At 54.0% G+C, this 16,497-nt stretch overlaps 2 non-coding genes and 1 pseudogene across 2 annotated transcripts; all 3 read right to left on the reverse strand.

The window, feature by feature from the left end:
• Positions 1-7,627: 7,627 nt before the first annotated feature.
• On the reverse strand, positions 7,628-10,680 carry LOC112058132 (large subunit ribosomal RNA; annotated as a pseudogene).
• A 404-nt stretch (positions 10,681-11,084) lies between these two features.
• On the reverse strand, positions 11,085-11,241 carry LOC112058130 (5.8S ribosomal RNA). The gene has a single exon (XR_008251801.1). It is a non-coding gene; the product is annotated as a 5.8S ribosomal RNA (ribosomal RNA).
• Positions 11,242-11,402: 161 nt separating this feature from the next.
• On the reverse strand, positions 11,403-13,305 carry LOC128199026 (small subunit ribosomal RNA). Its single transcript, XR_008251730.1, has one exon. It is a non-coding gene; the product is annotated as a small subunit ribosomal RNA (ribosomal RNA).
• Between the last annotated feature and the right edge of the window lie 3,192 nt (positions 13,306-16,497).

Raw genomic sequence — 16,497 nt, forward strand, 5'->3', positions numbered from 1 at the left:
GGCCGAGCTCCCGCTTTGTATTAAGGCCAGCTCTGGCTGCGCCTGGGAGTATTGTTCTTGTACAAGAACAACATCCAGGCGCTGCTCTCTGGCAATGGCCGGCAATTCCTGAGTGGCAAGTCTTGAGCCGTTTAGGTTGAGTTGCCCGATCCTGAGCTCAGCCATAGTTTGTGCTTGCGACGGCCCTTTCCTCGGCGTAGCGGCGCGCTGGACATGCTCTTGACGCCGTAGTGTGAGTGGCGGCGTCCGTGCGGCCAAACTTGTGGCAAGTCGCGCACTGGGCTGTGGGCGCCTGGCATTCTGCTTTCTGGTGCCCAGTGGCACCGCACTTGCCGCAGGTCGCCGCTGTGGCCCGGCAGTATTTTTCCGGGTGGCCGTATTGCTGACACTTGTTGCAGCATGTCACCTGGACGTGGTCCAGGGCTTCCACCGACTGCCACCCGATATACAGGTGGCCTTTGTTGACCAGTACATCACGCAAGGCGGGCGAGCACTCTATGACGACGGTGGTGGATCCAGCTCTGCGCCCTCGGCGCTTATACACTTTCCCCTCCTTAGCGACCCTCTCGAGCGACCATTCTGGAGAGGCCCGCAGATTCTGATCGTATAGGGCCGCGAGGACGTCGTTTTCTGCTGGATCCCCGTCGAGGTCTCTCAGGCAGACTCTAGGCGACCTCCTTGTGGGTTCCGTGACACGCAGCGTGGGTGGGACTGCGTTCCGCAGCCTTTCGGCCGCCAAAGGTGAGGTGGTCTGGACGACCACCCCTGCGTTTCCCACCTTGCGGACCCTTGCCACCTGGACGTTTATTTCCGCTGGCTTAATAGACCTCTTAAGCTCAGCCTTGGTTTCTTCCGCGGTCTTGATCTTTCCCGTCTGGTCTCCAGCCGGGTAAAATGCCAGGACAGGTCCACCCTGTCGGATGGGGACCGGTTCAGCCTTCCTGCCCAATCGTAGGGCCGAGGAATAGGAGACTGGTGCTGTCAGGGGAGCGTCTGCAGCGGGAGCCCCTGGTCTAACCTTATGTTGAGCCTCCTTTAATTGTGCCTCTCTCAGTTTGGCCTGCAGCAGCTGTGTCTCCATTTCGCTCAAGCGCAGGGTGAGCGCAGCGACCACCGCGAGGATTTCCTGGGCGCTGCTAGCAATCGTATTTGTTGCCTCCTTGTTTAACCTTGAGGTATGGCCCGTAACAGCGGCCATCACCTGCTCCAGCTGACTGTGCACCCGGTCAAGCAGCTCCGCCTTGCTGGCCGAAGCCAGCGATTTAGAAGGGGCGTCATCATCGTCCGTCTCGGGCTCCGTAGTTTCTGGGTCCGGTCGTTCCCTGGGGTGACCCACATGCAGGCCCGCAAGGGGTGGCGCATGGGTCCGCGGCGACGCGGGCGCTGCAGCAGGAAGTGGCGGCGTCACGGTACGAGCCGGGCGACACAAACGGACAGCGTCCAGTGCCCGCCCTCGCTCTTCCGGAGAAGTCAAAGGGCGCTTGACGCCAGTCTTCCGCGCTGGTAATGGGGCATGGTGGGCACGCGGGCTCTTCTTCTTCTGGTGAGCAGCCGGGGTGAAGAAGTCTGACCCACTATCGTCTTCGCTTCGCGCCGATGCAAAACCCGAAGGAGGGGTCCGGGCCAGCGATGTCCGTGGCGCAAAGGGAGAGGCGGCCTGAGCCGCCTCTTCGGGGTTCATGATGGAGAACTCCAAGTCCGAGGCAGAGTTCGTGTATTGATCTTGCAAAAAAATCAACAAAGTCCAGGTACACGTAACCTATCCGCTCTAGGACCCGACCGACTCAAGTCGGTCCGACCTACAGCAGTCTGTGCCCCACCGAGTGACAACTGACAGCTGTCGAGTGGCAGGTGTCAGCTATCAAAGTCAATGTGACAACGTCACTTGCCAAGCGCCACCACTGAGTGACAGATGACAGCTGTCGAGTGGCAGCCGTCAACTGTCAACGCGTCAATGTCACTTGCCTCGTGTACTTCCTAACCTACAAACCACGTGCTCGCATGTGCGAAACACGTGGTGGCCTATTCTAACCTAAATCTAACCTACTCTAGTACACGGGAATGCCCTAAAAGAAACCTAATTAAAACAGCACAAATAAATACAAGTAAATAAAAGAGTAAGCGTCTTTCCACTGTCTAAGAACGTATGTGTAATTATTCTAAACTAACCTAACTTAACTAATGGAGTCCTGTCTCGTAATCCCTGCGCTCCCGAGGGATGAACGTCCAACCAGGGGGTAGGCGGCGTTATCACAAGCACACTAAGCACTTTCACTTTCACGTAATATTAAAATATCCGAGGAAATGAATTTTAAGAGATCGGAAATTCGCGGAGCTCGCGCAAACACGTCCGTTCGCCGCGAGGGACAGCGGGCAGTAGATAGGGACAACCCACCACCTCCCATGGCCCCACCGACTTCGCAGTCATTCGGGCCGAATCAGTGGGAGGGCGGGCCCGGTACTTGCTCTTCGCGTGTTCCCGGGCCGCCTTCTTGACTCCCTACAAATTCTTTACTCTTCGTCCTTGTCCCTTATTTCGCTTTCTCCCCCTTCTGGGGCAGCTACATCACCACCTAGGAGATACCCCTCGTCCCCCGTGGACCCGTCACTGGCACCAATGCGCTCCGAGTCACGTCGCCTCTTATGCCACCGGTGCGCGAACTCCCGCAGCCGATGAAAGTTCGCCTCCGAGGAAACGAGGTCCATGTAGTAGACAGGCCCCGCCTCCGCGCGCTCGATTCCGCCTAGCATCTCGAGCCGTAAGTCCTCGTAGAGAGGACATTCCCACAGAACGTGGTGTCTGTCCTCATCCCCATAGCCGCAATCGCACACAGGACTCTCACACAACGTCATTCCGTGCAGACGCGCCCGGAAACAACCGTGCCCGATGAGGATCTGTGAGGTCTCGTAGTCCGGTTCGACCCAGGAAGCCCTGAGTCTGCCGGCCACGTCCGGGAAAAAGCACCGCAACTCGCCACCCCAGACCTCCGAGGACCACCGTTCCTGCCACATCCCGTTCACTTCTGCCCCGATTTCTCGCCTTCGCCTGCTCCACTCCCGTTTGGGCACGGACTGGCGCGCCTTATCGAGCCTAGCAGCACGGATCACCTCCAGATCGGCAGGCAGCACCCCCGCGAGCACCGCCAGAGCGGCGGAGCTCGCAGAACGGTACGCCTTTGTCAGCAGGACGAGAGAGGACCTCTGCTTCCTGATGAGCGTCGTCCGCACGACGTGCAGCTCTGCCCTTTCCGCCCAACACGCAGCGGCGTACGTCACCGTGGCCACAAAGGTTCCGTGGTAAAGGATGCGCAGCGCAGGATACCGGATGCCCCAGGAAGACGTCGAGACTCTCGACATCTTGCCGAAGCATCGCGCCGCGCGCTCCCCGATCGACAACGCATGCCGCGCGAAGGAGAGACTTGAGTCGATCGTGACGCCCAGCACGACGGCCTCCGACACGGCCCTGATAGAGTTACCCCCCAGCTTGATGACCGGGGGCCGCTTCCCCAGCTTGCCCTTGAACGTCATAGTTTGCGACTTGTTAGGAGCGAAACTGAGCCGGTTACGACGGCCCCAGTCCTCAATCTGCCGGATAGACTCGGACGCTGCGGACTCTATCGCTCTGCGAGTATCCGCCGCGATCAGCACCGTGACGTCGTCCGCGTACGCGATGACCTTGACCCCCCCCGGTAGCGGCAACCGAAGCAAGTCATCCAGAAGGACATTCCACAATGTAGGACCCAGCACTGATCCCTGCGGGCACCCCATAGTGGAGGTTTTCCACTGCACCTGGCTTCCGACGAACAAACCGACACGCCGGTTCGCAAAGTAGCTGGCCAGCATGCCGTATACATTCGGCGGACAGCCTCCCCTTTTAGATTTGAGCAGGATCATGGGCCACCAGGCGTTGTCAAAGGCGCCCGAGATATCCAGGAAAATGGCCTGTACGTAATTCGACTCAGTAGATTTTGCAGCGCTGAGAACCGCTTGCAACGCCGTGACGGTCGACTTACCCGGAGAAAATCCGTGCTGGAAGTCCGAGATCCCACTGGTGATCTGTGGCGCGCAAATGAGCATGACTCGTTCTAAAATCTTCCCGAACACTGGGAGGAGCGTAATCGGACGGTAGGCCTTCGGGTCAGTGAGAGGCTTATCATTACCCTTCGGGATGACGATAAGCCTGCCATCCTTCCACACATCAGGGAAAACCCCCTCTTCCACACAGGCGGCGAACACCCTGTGGAACTCCACGGATGCCGCCCACCACACTTGCTTAACGATTCGCGCTGTGATCCCGTCGATCCCGGGCGCGGTATTCGGCAGTGATTTTATGATTCCCCACAGACCATCGGCGGACGGCGGCGAAGCAGGTGTTCCAGAGGGAATGAGCGCTGCCGCAATCCGGACTTGCCTGTGATACTCTGAGTCTGAAGACAAGTTGTCGTCAGGACACAGAGCGTAAAGTAGGCTGTCCGCGGCCTCAGCAACCCCCCCCGGAAATCCCTCAGCGTATCGGACCCCATTGACGACGTTTGATGGCGGACGGAACCTGCCGCTGGCGACCCTGTATGCTTGACCATACGGGTCGGCGTTGCCAGATTCCGCCGCTCGCATGTGGTACGCGTCCTGCTCCGCCACCATCAGTTGCCGGTATCTGCGCCGCTCTGCAAGGAATTCCTCTCGTACTTGCGCTAATCGCACACTCGCTGCATTCTTCTTCCGCTCTGCCTGCCATTTCCTGCGCAATTTGGCTACTAACCTCCTCTGCCTGTCCAGTCCCGGCGACCACCACTCGTACCCGTAGAACTCACGGCTTGCCTTAACACCAAGACACTCGTGCGATGTTCGCACAACGATCTCAGTGAAGGCGCTTGCTAGTGCCGATGCTGGTCTGTGGGACGGTAGGTAGCCCATGCGGGCACCCACCGTCGCGCGAAATCGAGGCCAGTCCACCCCACTTACCCGAAACCTCGGCGGCTCCCCTACCATCGGCTCAGCGCACTCTTCGACTCGTGAGCGCAGTGGTGTCAGTGTATACGTGATGAGGCGGTGGTCGCTCGACGACACGCCCACATGCACCCGCCAGTCATTTATGTGAGCGCTTCTAGTGGAGAGGGTAACGTCAATGTTAGACTCACCGTTTGGACCGCTGTATGTGAAGGGTTGGCCTTCCTTGTTGTTCACGATGATGTCACGGGACCCAATCATCTCCTCCATTGATTTGCGGCGATGCTCCGCTTCGGCGCCCCTCCCCACTAGATGCCGTCGTGGGCTATGCCATAGCGGCGAGTGGGCATTGACGTCTGCCCCGACAAAGATCCGTCGACCTTCTTCTGCTGCTTGCAGGCTATCCATGACTCTCTCCAGGTGGCAAAGGTGTCCGTCTATGGGGTGTGAGTACTGGAAGTATGCGGAGACAACCGCACACTCCCAGTTACCCACCCGCACAGCGGCGACTGCGCAGTGCTCGTTGGACAAGTGCGGCAAGGCCGCCACACTAAACCGCCGCGATGACACGTATATGGCCGCCATGGCCGAGCTCCCGCTTTGTATTAAGGCCAGCTCTGGCTGCGCCTGGGAGTATTGTTCTTGTACAAGAACAACATCCAGGCGCTGCTCTCTGGCAATGGCCGGCAATTCCTGAGTGGCAAGTCTTGAGCCGTTTAGGTTGAGTTGCCCGATCCTGAGCTCAGCCATAATTTGTGCTTGCGACGGCCCTTTCCTCGGCGTAGCGGCGCGCTGGACATGCTCTTGACGCCGTAGTGTGAGTGGCGGCGTCCGTGCGGCCAAACTTGTGGCAAGTCGCGCACTGGGCTGTAGGCGCCTGGCATTCTGCTTTCTGGTGCCCAGTGGCACCGCACTTGCCGCAGGTCGCCGCTGTGGCCCGGCAGTATTTTTCCGGGTGGCCGTATTGCTGACACTTGTTGCAGCATGTCACCTGGACGTGGTCCAGGGCTTCCACCGACTGCCACCCGATATACAGGTGGCCTTTGTTGACCAGTACATCTCGCAAGGCGGGTGAGCACTCTATGACGACGGTGGTGGATCCAGCTCTGCGCCCTCGGCGCTTATACACTTTCCCCTCCTTAGCGACCCTCTCGAGCGACCATTCTGAAGAGGCCCGCAGATTCTGATCGTATAGGGCCGCGAGGACGTCGTTTTCTGCTGGATCCCCGTCGAGGTCTCTCAGGCAGACTCTAGGCGACCTCCTAGTGGGTTCCGTGACACGCAGCGTGGGTGGGACTGCGTTCCGCAGCCTTTCGGCCGCCAAAGGTGAGGTGGTCTGGACGACCACCCCTGCGTTTCCCACCTTGCGAACCCTTGCCACCTGGACGTTTATTTCCGCCGGCTTAATAGACCTCTTAAGCTCGGCCTTGGTTTCTTCCGCGGTCTTGATCTTTCCCGCCTGGTCTCCAGCCGGGTAAAATGCCAGGACAGGTCCACCCTGTCGGATGGGGACCGGTTCAGTCTTCCTGCCCAATCGTAGGGCCGAGGAATAGGAGACTGGTGCTGTCAGGGGAGCGTCTGCAGCGGGAGCCCCTGGTTTAACCTTATGTTGAGCCTCCTTTAATTGTGCCTCTCTCAGTTTGGCCTGCAGCAGCTGTGTCTCCATTTCGCTCAAGCGCAGGGTGAGCGCAGCGACCACCGCGAGGATTTCCTGGGCGCTGCTAGCAATCGTGTTTGTTGCCTCCTTGTTTAACCTTGAGGTATGGCCCGTAACAGCGGCCATCACCTGCTCCAGCTGACTGTGCACCCGGTCAAGCAGCTCCGCCTTGCTGGCCGAAGCCAGCGATTTAGAAGGGGCGTCATCATCGTCCGTCTCAGGCTCCGTAGTTTCTGGGTCCGGTCGTTCCCTGGGGTGACCCACATGCAGGCCCGCAAGGGGTGGCGCATGGGTCCGCGGCGACGCAGGCGCTGCAGCAGGAAGTGGTGGCGTCACGGTACGAGCCGGGCGACACAAACGAACAGCGTCCAGTGCCCGCCCTCGCTCTTCCGGAGAAGTCAAGGGGCGCTTGACGCCAGTCTTCCGCGCTGGTAATGGGGCATGGTGGGCACGCGGGCTCTTCTTCTTCTGGTGAGCAGCCGGGGTGAAGAAGTCTGACCCACTATCGTCTTCGCTTCGCGCCGATGCAAAACCCGAAGGAGGGGTCCGGGCCAGCGATGTCCGTGGCGCAAAGGGAGAGGCGGCCTGAGCCGCCTCTTCAGGGTCCATGATGGAGAACTCTAAGTGCGGGGCAGAGTTCGTGTATTGATCTTGCAAAAATCAGAAGTCCAGGTACACGTAACCGAACACGTGAAGACTGTGTGCAGTACGCGTAACGGTCCTATCCGCTCTAGGACCCGACCGACTCAAGTTGGTCCGACCTACAGCAGTCTGTGCCCCACCGAGTGACAACTGACAGCTGTCGAGTGGCAGGTGTCAGCTATCAAAGTCAATGTGACAACGTCACTTGCCAAGCGCCGCAGCTTGACAGCTGTCGAGTGGCAGCCGTCAACTGTCAACGCGTCAATGTCACTTGCCTCGTGTACTTCCTAACCTACAAAACCACGTGCTCGCATGTGCGAAACACGTGGTGGCCTATTCTAACCTAAATCTAACCTACTCTAGTACACGGGAATGCCCTAAAGAAACCTAATTAAAACAGCACAAATAAATACAAGTAAATAAAAGAGTAAAGCGTCTTTCCACTGTCTAAGAACGTATGTGTAATTATTCTAAACTAACCTAACTTAACTAATTGAGTCCTGTCTCGTAATCCCTGCGCTCCCGAGGGATGAACGTCCAACCAGGGGGTAGGCGGCGTTATCACAAGCACAATAAGCACTTTCACTTTCACGTAATATTAAAATATCCGAGGAAATGAATTTTAAGAGATCGAAAATTCGCGGAGCTCGCGCAAACACGTCCGTTCGCCGCGAGGGACAGCGGGAATCTCGTTAATCCATTCATGCGCGTCACTAATTAGATGACGAGGCATTTGGCTACCTTAAGAGAGTCATAGTTACTCCCGCCGTTTACCCGCGCTTGCTTGAATCTCTTCACGTTGACATTCAGAGCACTGGGCAGAAATCACATTGCGTCAACACCCGCGAGGGCCATCGCAATGCTTTGTTTTAATTAGACAGTCGGATTCCCCTTGTCCGTGCCAGTTCTGAGCTGACCGTTGAACGGCGGTCGTACAGAACCGCGCCGGTCGCGCACGAGACGAAACCGACGCGGCCTTACGGCTAGGAAGATCCGCGGAAGGCCGGAACGCGGGTCCGGATTCCGCCCGAGCGCCCCGAGAGACGCACGAGCATCGACCAGGCCCGGCACCGGCCGCATCCGCTTCCCGTCCAAACCCGACACGCCCCGGTCCTCAGAGCCAATCCTTATTCCGAAGTTACGGATCCAATTTGCCGACTTCCCTTACCTACATTATTCTATCGACTAGAGGCTCTTCACCTTGGAGACCTGCTGCGGATATGGGTACGAACCGGCGCGACATCTCCACGTACATCCCTCACCTGAATTTTCAAGGTCCGCAGAGAGTATCCGGACACCGCCGCAAATGCGGTGCTCTTCGCGTTCCGAACCATATCTCCCTTCTATAGGATTCCATGGAACTCGAACGCTCAGGCAGAAAAGAAAACTCTTCCCGGACCCCTCGGCGGCGTCTTCAGGCCACTTTGGGTTACCCCGTCGAACGCTCGCTTTGAAACGAGGGAACGATTGTTGAAACGGTTCCGCTGCCGGGTTCCGGAATAGGAACCGGATTCCCTTTCGCTCAACGGGCGTTGTTTGTCACAAAAGAAAACACGCCGCATCGACATAAGATCTCTCCTTGAGCTTAGGATCGACTGACTCGCGAGCAACTACTGTTCACGCGAAACCCTTCTCCACGTCAGTCCTCCAGGGCCTCGCTGGAGTATTTGCTACTACCACCAAGATCTGCACCGACGGAGGCTCCAAGCGGGCTCACGCCCAGACCCTTCTGCGCTCTCCGCCGCGCACGTCCTACTCGTTACGGCATAATGACGCGCGTCCGAGGAGCGCGCGTCCCACTTGCCCGTAACGGTATTGTATAGGCAAAACGCTTCAGCGCCATCCATTTTCAGGGCTGGTTGCTTCGGCAGGTGAGTCGTTGCACACTCCTTAGCGGATTCCGACTTCCATGGCCACCGTCCTGCTGTCATGAGCGACCAACGCCTTTCATGGTGTCCCATGAGCGTTTTTTAGGCGCCTTAACACTACGTTTGGTTCATCCCACAGCGCCAGTTCTGCTTACCAAAATTGGCCCACTTGGCACCGTCATCAGATCTCCGGCTTCATCGTTCGAGTAAGCCGGAGCTCTCACCCATTTAAAGTTTGAGAATAGGTTGAGGTCGTTTCGGCCCCAATGCCTCTAATCATTCGCTTTACCGGATGGGACTGTCGCTGTCGACGCCAGCTATCCTGAGGGAAACTTCGGACGGAACCAGCTACTAGATGGTTCGATTAGTCTTTCGCCCCTATACCCAGTTCCGACGATCGATTTGCACATCAGAATCGCTACGGTCCTCCATCAGGGTTTCCCCTGACTTCGACCTGACCAGGCATAGTTCACCATCTTTCGGGTCCCAGCATCTGTGCTCGGAGCGCGCCTGCATTCACGGATTGGAAACGAGACGCCTCGGGAGTGCGGGAGGCCGACCGGGACCGGCGCTCCATCCTCCCTACGTTCACTTTCGTTGCGCCTTTCAGTTTTGTGACAAAGACAACTCAATGACTCGCACACATGCTAGACTCCTTGGTCCGTGTTTCAAGACGGGTCCTGCGAGTGCCCGAAAATGACTCATCGCAGACTGAGACGCGCACGGTCCGAGACGTCACGGCTGCGACAGCAGCGGCGCCGCGTCGCGGTCCGCGCTCAGGCAGGACCGCGACCTTCAGTGTGTACGGCGCGAGCTTGCGTCGGGCCGGACGCGCGCGAGGCGCGTGCGCGGTTCACTTCTATACCGTCCGACAGCCGGCCGGCCACCGTCGCGGTCCAGCGGAGGGCGCGAGCCCGCCGCTGGGCGAATCGGACGGCGCTCAAGCCGACGTCGAACGGGTCGCGATGCATTACTGAGAGAGAAGTGCACGACGCCGACGGTACTGGACGGACGCGACCCGTGCCGCGCCGCGGCACCCGCGAGGGGGCACGCGCGCGACATCGAGGCGCGCGCCCGCGCGCCGTCGGATGTCGATGAATCTCTCCGTTCGTTCATTCGAGTTTCGCAGGTTTACCCCTGAACGGTTTCACGTACTCTTGAACTCTCTCTTCAAAGTTCTTTTCAACTTTCCCTCACGGTACTTGTTCGCTATCGGTCTCGCGGTAATATTTAGCCTTAGATGGAGTTTACCACCCACTTAGGGCTGCACTCTCAAACAACCCGACTCTGAGGAGCGTCCCTCTCGCCGCCTCGCTCCGTCGCTACGGGCCTGGCACCCTCTACGGGAAAGCGGCCCCGTTCAAGACGAACTTTGACGGGAGCGGCGACGGCGAGATAGCGGAACCTCCCGAACACCACATCTCCCGCGACCGTTAAAGCCGCGCGATTCAGTGCTGGGCTGATTCGCGTTCGCTCGCCGCTACTGACGAAATCCTGGTTAGTTTCTTTTCCTCCGCTTACTAATATGCTTAAATTCGGCGGGTGATCCTCCCTGATCTGAGGCCAACGATAAAAGTGGAGGCAGACGCGATATCCGTCGGCTCGACGGCGCCGTTCGCGCACGCGAGCGCGCTCCCCCGCCGCGAGGCGAGAGGGGCGCGCCGCGAGAGCGCACGGCGCCGCCGCGCGAGTCCGGACGTCGAGTCCGCCTACGCGTGCGCGTCAGCGGCACGCACGTACACGTGCGCGCGTACGTCGCCACAGATTCACCGTAAACGGAAGGGTCGGTGGGACGAGCGCGCACGGACGCACGCACACGCACACACGTGTGATATTTTTGAGCGGACCTGCGGAGCGCGTGCGCCGCCGCCGATCGAGAGACACTCTCGTCGAACGGCGCACGCACGCACTGCACCGGACGCGCCACGTGTCGCACTGTGTGGACAGTGTGGTGTGTGTATTTATGCAGCCGGCCCTCAGACAGGAGTGGTCCTGGATGTTTCTCCACGGACCGAAATGTACGTTCGAAATGTCGATGTTCAAATGTGTCCTGCAGTTCACACTATGACGCGCAGTTAACTGCGTTCTTCATCGACCCGCGAGCCAAGTGATCCACCGTCCAGGGTAATGGTTTTCGTTTTCTCGTTTTTTGTTGTGCACATGCGTTGTCGTTTTGTTGGGTGGTACGAGTGAGCGAGTGAGTGAGTGAGTGAGTGAGTGAGGTTAGATCGGTGCGTCTCTGACAACACGAGCACGCGCAAACGCAAACATGTGCGTACGCGGTACGTTAATGATCCTTCCGCAGGTTCCCCTACGGAAACCTTGTTACGACTTTTACTTCCTCTAAATGATCAAGTTTGGTCAACTTCCCAGCAACGCCGACGGCCGTGAAGCCACCGCGTGTCGGTCCGAAGACCTCACTAAATCATTCAATCGGTAGTAGCGACGGGCGGTGTGTACAAAGGGCAGGGACTTAATCATCGCGGGCTTATGACCCGCGATTACTAGGAATTCCTCGTTTATGGGGGATAATTGCAAACCCCAATCCCCAGCACGAAGGAGTTTCAACGGGTTGCCCGGGCCTCTAGGCCAGGGAGAACATGCTGATTCCTTCAGTGTAGCGCGCGTGCGGCCCAGGACATCTAAGGGCATCACAGACCTGTTATTGCTCAATCTCGTGCGCCTCGAAGACGCCGGTCCCTCTAAGAAGAACTTTAATACGCCGCCAGTGAGTTGCGCGACCGGAGTCGCGCACACCTAAATGACGACGCCTATTTAGCAGGCTAGAGTCTCGTTCGTTACCGGAATTAACCAGACAAATCGCTCCACCAACTAAGAACGGCCATGCACCACCACCCACCGAATCAAGAAAGAGCTGTTAATCTGTCAATCCTTCCGGTGTCCGGGCCTGGTGAGATTTCCCGTGTTGAGTCAAATTAAGCCGCAGGCTCCACTCCTGGTGGTGCCCTTCCGTCAATTCCTTTAAGTTTCAGCTTTGCAACCATACTCCCCCCGGAGTCCAAAATCTTTGGTTTCCCGGAAGCTGCCCGCCGAGCCATTGTAGTAACGTCGGCGGATCGCTAGATGACATATTTACGGTTAGAACTAGGGCGGTATCTAATCGCCTTCGAACCTCTAACTTTCGTTCTTGATTGATGAAAACACCTTTGGCAAATGCTTTCGCTGATGTTCGTCTTGCGACGATCCAAGAATTTCACCTCTAACGTCGCAATACGAATGCCCCCAGTTATCCCTATTAATCATTACCTCGGAGTTCTGAAAACCAACAAAATAGAACCGAGATCATATTCTATTATTCCATGCACGAAATATTCAAGCGGCATTTTGAGCCCGCTTTGAGCACTCTAATTTGTTCAAAGTAAAATTGTCGGCCCATCTCGACACTCAACGAAGAGCACCGCGATAGGATTTTGATATTGAACCGTCGCGTTAACGACGGCTCACCGACGATATGCTCCGCAGACGTGTCAGTATCACCGCGGATGCGGTGCACCGACAGCGCGGCGCACAAATGCAACTACGAGCTTTTTAACCGCAACAATTTTAGTATACGCTATTGGAGCTGGAATTACCGCGGCTGCTGGCACCAGACTTGCCCTCCAATTGTTCCTCGTTAAAATATTTAAAGTGTACTCATTCCGATTACGAGGCCTCGTAAGAGTCCCGTATCGTTATTTTTCGTCACTACCTCCCCGTGCCGGGAGTGGGTAATTTGCGCGCCTGCTGCCTTCCTTGGATGTGGTAGCCGTTTCTCAGGCTCCCTCTCCGGAATCGAACCCTGATTCCCCGTTACCCGTGACAACCATGGTAGTCGCAGAAACTACCATCGAAAGTTGATAAGGCAGACATTTGAAAGATGCGTCGCCGGTACTGGACCGTGCGATCGGCAAAAGTTATCCAGATTCATCAAAATTAACGACTTCGGACGCGAGGCCCTCCGTCGATTGGTTTTGATCTAATAAAAGCACTCGTCCCATCACTGGTCAGAGTTCTGATTGCATGTATTAGCTCTAGAATTACCACAGTTATCCAAGTAACCGAGTAAGATCTAAGGAACCAAAACTGATATATTGAGCCATTCGCGGTATCGCCTTAATACGGCTTGCACTGAGACATGCATGGCTTAATCTTTGAGACAAGCATATAACTACTGGCAGGATCAACCAGGGAGCAGATATTGATATTATTATCTAAGCTCTCTTCCCCCCGCCACACGACCCACAAACACACACCCACACTTCGTCCCCAACCCGGAAGCTCGACGGACACACGTCGCACGCGACAGGCGGGGGAGTGGGTGGTGGTGTGCGTGCGTGGCAGAGGGCCTCTGAAGCACGTGATCGCGCCACGGCTCCGGCGAACGGAGCGCGGCGCGGTGCCCGACATTGTGCAAGAAGAGCGTACACGACGCAATCTCACAGGACACGTCCTCCGACCGCACAGAAAAGTATGCCATTAGACACTCTCGCAGTGCTGTCGTCGGGTCCCAAAGAAACTTGAACGTTCTATGAACGAGACGTACATACCACACACGGCGCTCCACTGCTAGAGTGAAGCCGTAAGTGTTTTAACAGTGACTCTGCGGAAAACCACACGTGGGTCGTCGCCCGGAGTGTGAGAGACCGTCATCCAGACTCTCTGATTGCTCAATCAAGTTGGGAGTACACATTGTTCCAGGGCGACACACGATGCCGCCCCGCACACAGTAAATCAAGCTACCGACACCGTGGTTTGTGAATTTCTCGCCGTACGACGATTATACATACTACACGGGGTGTGGAAAAGCGTCAAACGCGATTCCGTCGGTTGCAACGCCGTTGTTTTTTTTTTTTTTGAACGTACGCGCGCGCACGCACCACGTTGTACATTCGTATATATACATACGTACACACACATATAAATTAATATATTAACATGTACGTACGTACACGTATATATTCAATTCAAACGTATCGCAAAAACACGATAACGCGCGCACACGCACAACACGCGCCGTGTCACGTCGACACCCGAGAAGAAAAGCGAGCGCCACCAGACTCTCACACAATCACCTCAAACGTCGACGCGCCACGACCCTGTCATAGTAGTAAACGCGCTGACGGCGCAATCTGTGTACATGTGTATGTGTTATTTTGAACGAATCAAAAAATCGAGCCGTTCGTTTATTGTGTGTCCCGAAAACGGGCCGGAAAAACATTTTCGACTACGAAAATGACTCGGAGGGGGGGGGGGGGGCGGCGGGGGGGCGGCGGGGGGGCGGCGGTCGCCGCCGCCGCGGTTTGGGGGGGTTTTGGCGGATGGGGAGGTGTTTCGTGAACAACTTTTTCTACACTTTCTACTCGACTAGTTGTTGTTGTTGTTGTTGTTGTTGTTGTTGTTGTTGTTGTTGTTGTTGTTGTTTAGGGTATTTACATTTTTAACCGACTTCAAAAAAAAAAGGAGGAGGTTAAGGTTAACCCAAGTGTTCTTAGTTAGGTGAAATGAAAAAATAAAAAAAAAAAACCAACAACACTACCTGTGAGACGCTATATAGAGTCGAAGTGAAAAAAAACTTTTTTTTTTTTTTTTTACTATTGCAACATGTTATTGTAACGTGCAACCAACAAATATATCTATCGTAACTGAAAAGGTGTGAAATAAATAAATTAATTAAACAAATAAAAAAACCCGACTGCATAAATTATACAAAAACTGAAAAGAAAATAACAAGCTCAGTCCACGTGTGTAGAAAGCAATTAGAAAATTAGAAAATTAGAAAACAGTCGGGACCTATTATTATATTGAATAGAATGATGTTCGTCTACATTTTTTTACAGGTCCCGACTGTTTAAATAATTTATTTATTTACACTGTACGATATGTGAAAGCATGAAATCTAATTTTATGCAACTGGTTACGAAAATAATGAAATTAAATTATCATAATAGTACAGCGGTGTATATCGTAGTATTTAACAAATTAACAAAACTTAACATTAGTTAGTGATAATAATTTAATAGGTTTAACCTTGGTAAGCACAATATTGAACGATTCACCACTATAGTTAAAAACGAAAAAATATGTGAAAAAAAAATCAAGAGCTTTTCAAAGTTTGTATTTTAATTTTTTAATAAAACATGACACTGGATTGGCACCGCCTTCAAACTGATCAGAAGGTAGCATATGGGTAAGATGTTATTTTTATTTTTAAATTTTTAGTGTTAGCACACCTAATGAGTGTGAACACAAATAGAAACGTTATTTTCTTATAATAAGTATCTAAGTCCTATAATCCCAATTTTAATTTTATTTAATTTTACCTTAACTCATATACAAAATTTCACTGCCCCTTTATCCACACGTAATATGAATATTGAGAAAAACGTGAATGGTGACTGTCCCCCGTCTTCATCACCAGACCCCCTATGCAGTCACAATCCATATGGTTCATCAAGTCCAAACACAAGGTAGCTACTGTGAACCGTCGAGGAGTTCCCTTAACTCCCCTTCATCTTCGTCACCAGACCCCTAATACAGTCACAACCTATCCAAGGTGGAAAGTTCTCATCAACACAAAATTATCAAGTCAAAACATAAGGTAGCTACTGTGAACCGTCGAGGAGTTCCCTTAACTGCCAACAAATAAATCAAGCCCAAACAAAAGGTACTGGTCTGTGTTTCGGCTCCATCATCAGACCAACTCCAGACCTTCATAAAATTGTAGTGGTTTAAAATACCTTATGAAAACACTAACAAACGCACTCACTAGCCGTCGTTACGATTTTCGAAAGTTCCCCTCAATTTCTCCAGGATGCCATCATCATCATCATGATCCTGACATGAAAAAAAATGGGACCACCCTGAAATCAAACCCTTCAAAACAAACAAAAAAAGAATTTTCAAAATCGGTCCACAAATGACGGAATTATCGCTGGACGTACATAAAAAAAAAAAAAAAAAAAAATAGCTGCCGCCATATTAAGCAAGTTGCCACTAAATGTAATCTAAATAAAGAAAGTCGGTTCAACGTTACAACACTTATAACTCGAGATCAGCTGATCAGCAGCTCGAGATTTTCATGGTTTTTGATTGAAAAAAAAACACAACAACTTAATTTTGTTAATGATTGACCTATAAACGTGGGTTCAGAAATTAATTTTGTGTAAATTAAAGTTTCAATTTCCGAAAACAATTTCTAAGATTTATGCTATTAGGTTAACGAATGCGTATGATTTTTCCAAGATAAATAATATTTACATATGTACAAAAATCAATGCCAATGGGCGTCAATGCAATACGGGGTAGGGGCAAAACTTGGACAATATTAAAGTCTCGCGAGCCTCAAGTCGTACTCCAGTATAAATAAAAAATTAAATGACACGA

The sequence above is a fragment of the Bicyclus anynana genome, chromosome 18 (genome assembly GCF_947172395.1).
Source record: "Bicyclus anynana chromosome 18, ilBicAnyn1.1, whole genome shotgun sequence".
Classification (NCBI taxonomy): domain Eukaryota; kingdom Metazoa; phylum Arthropoda; class Insecta; order Lepidoptera; family Nymphalidae; genus Bicyclus; species Bicyclus anynana.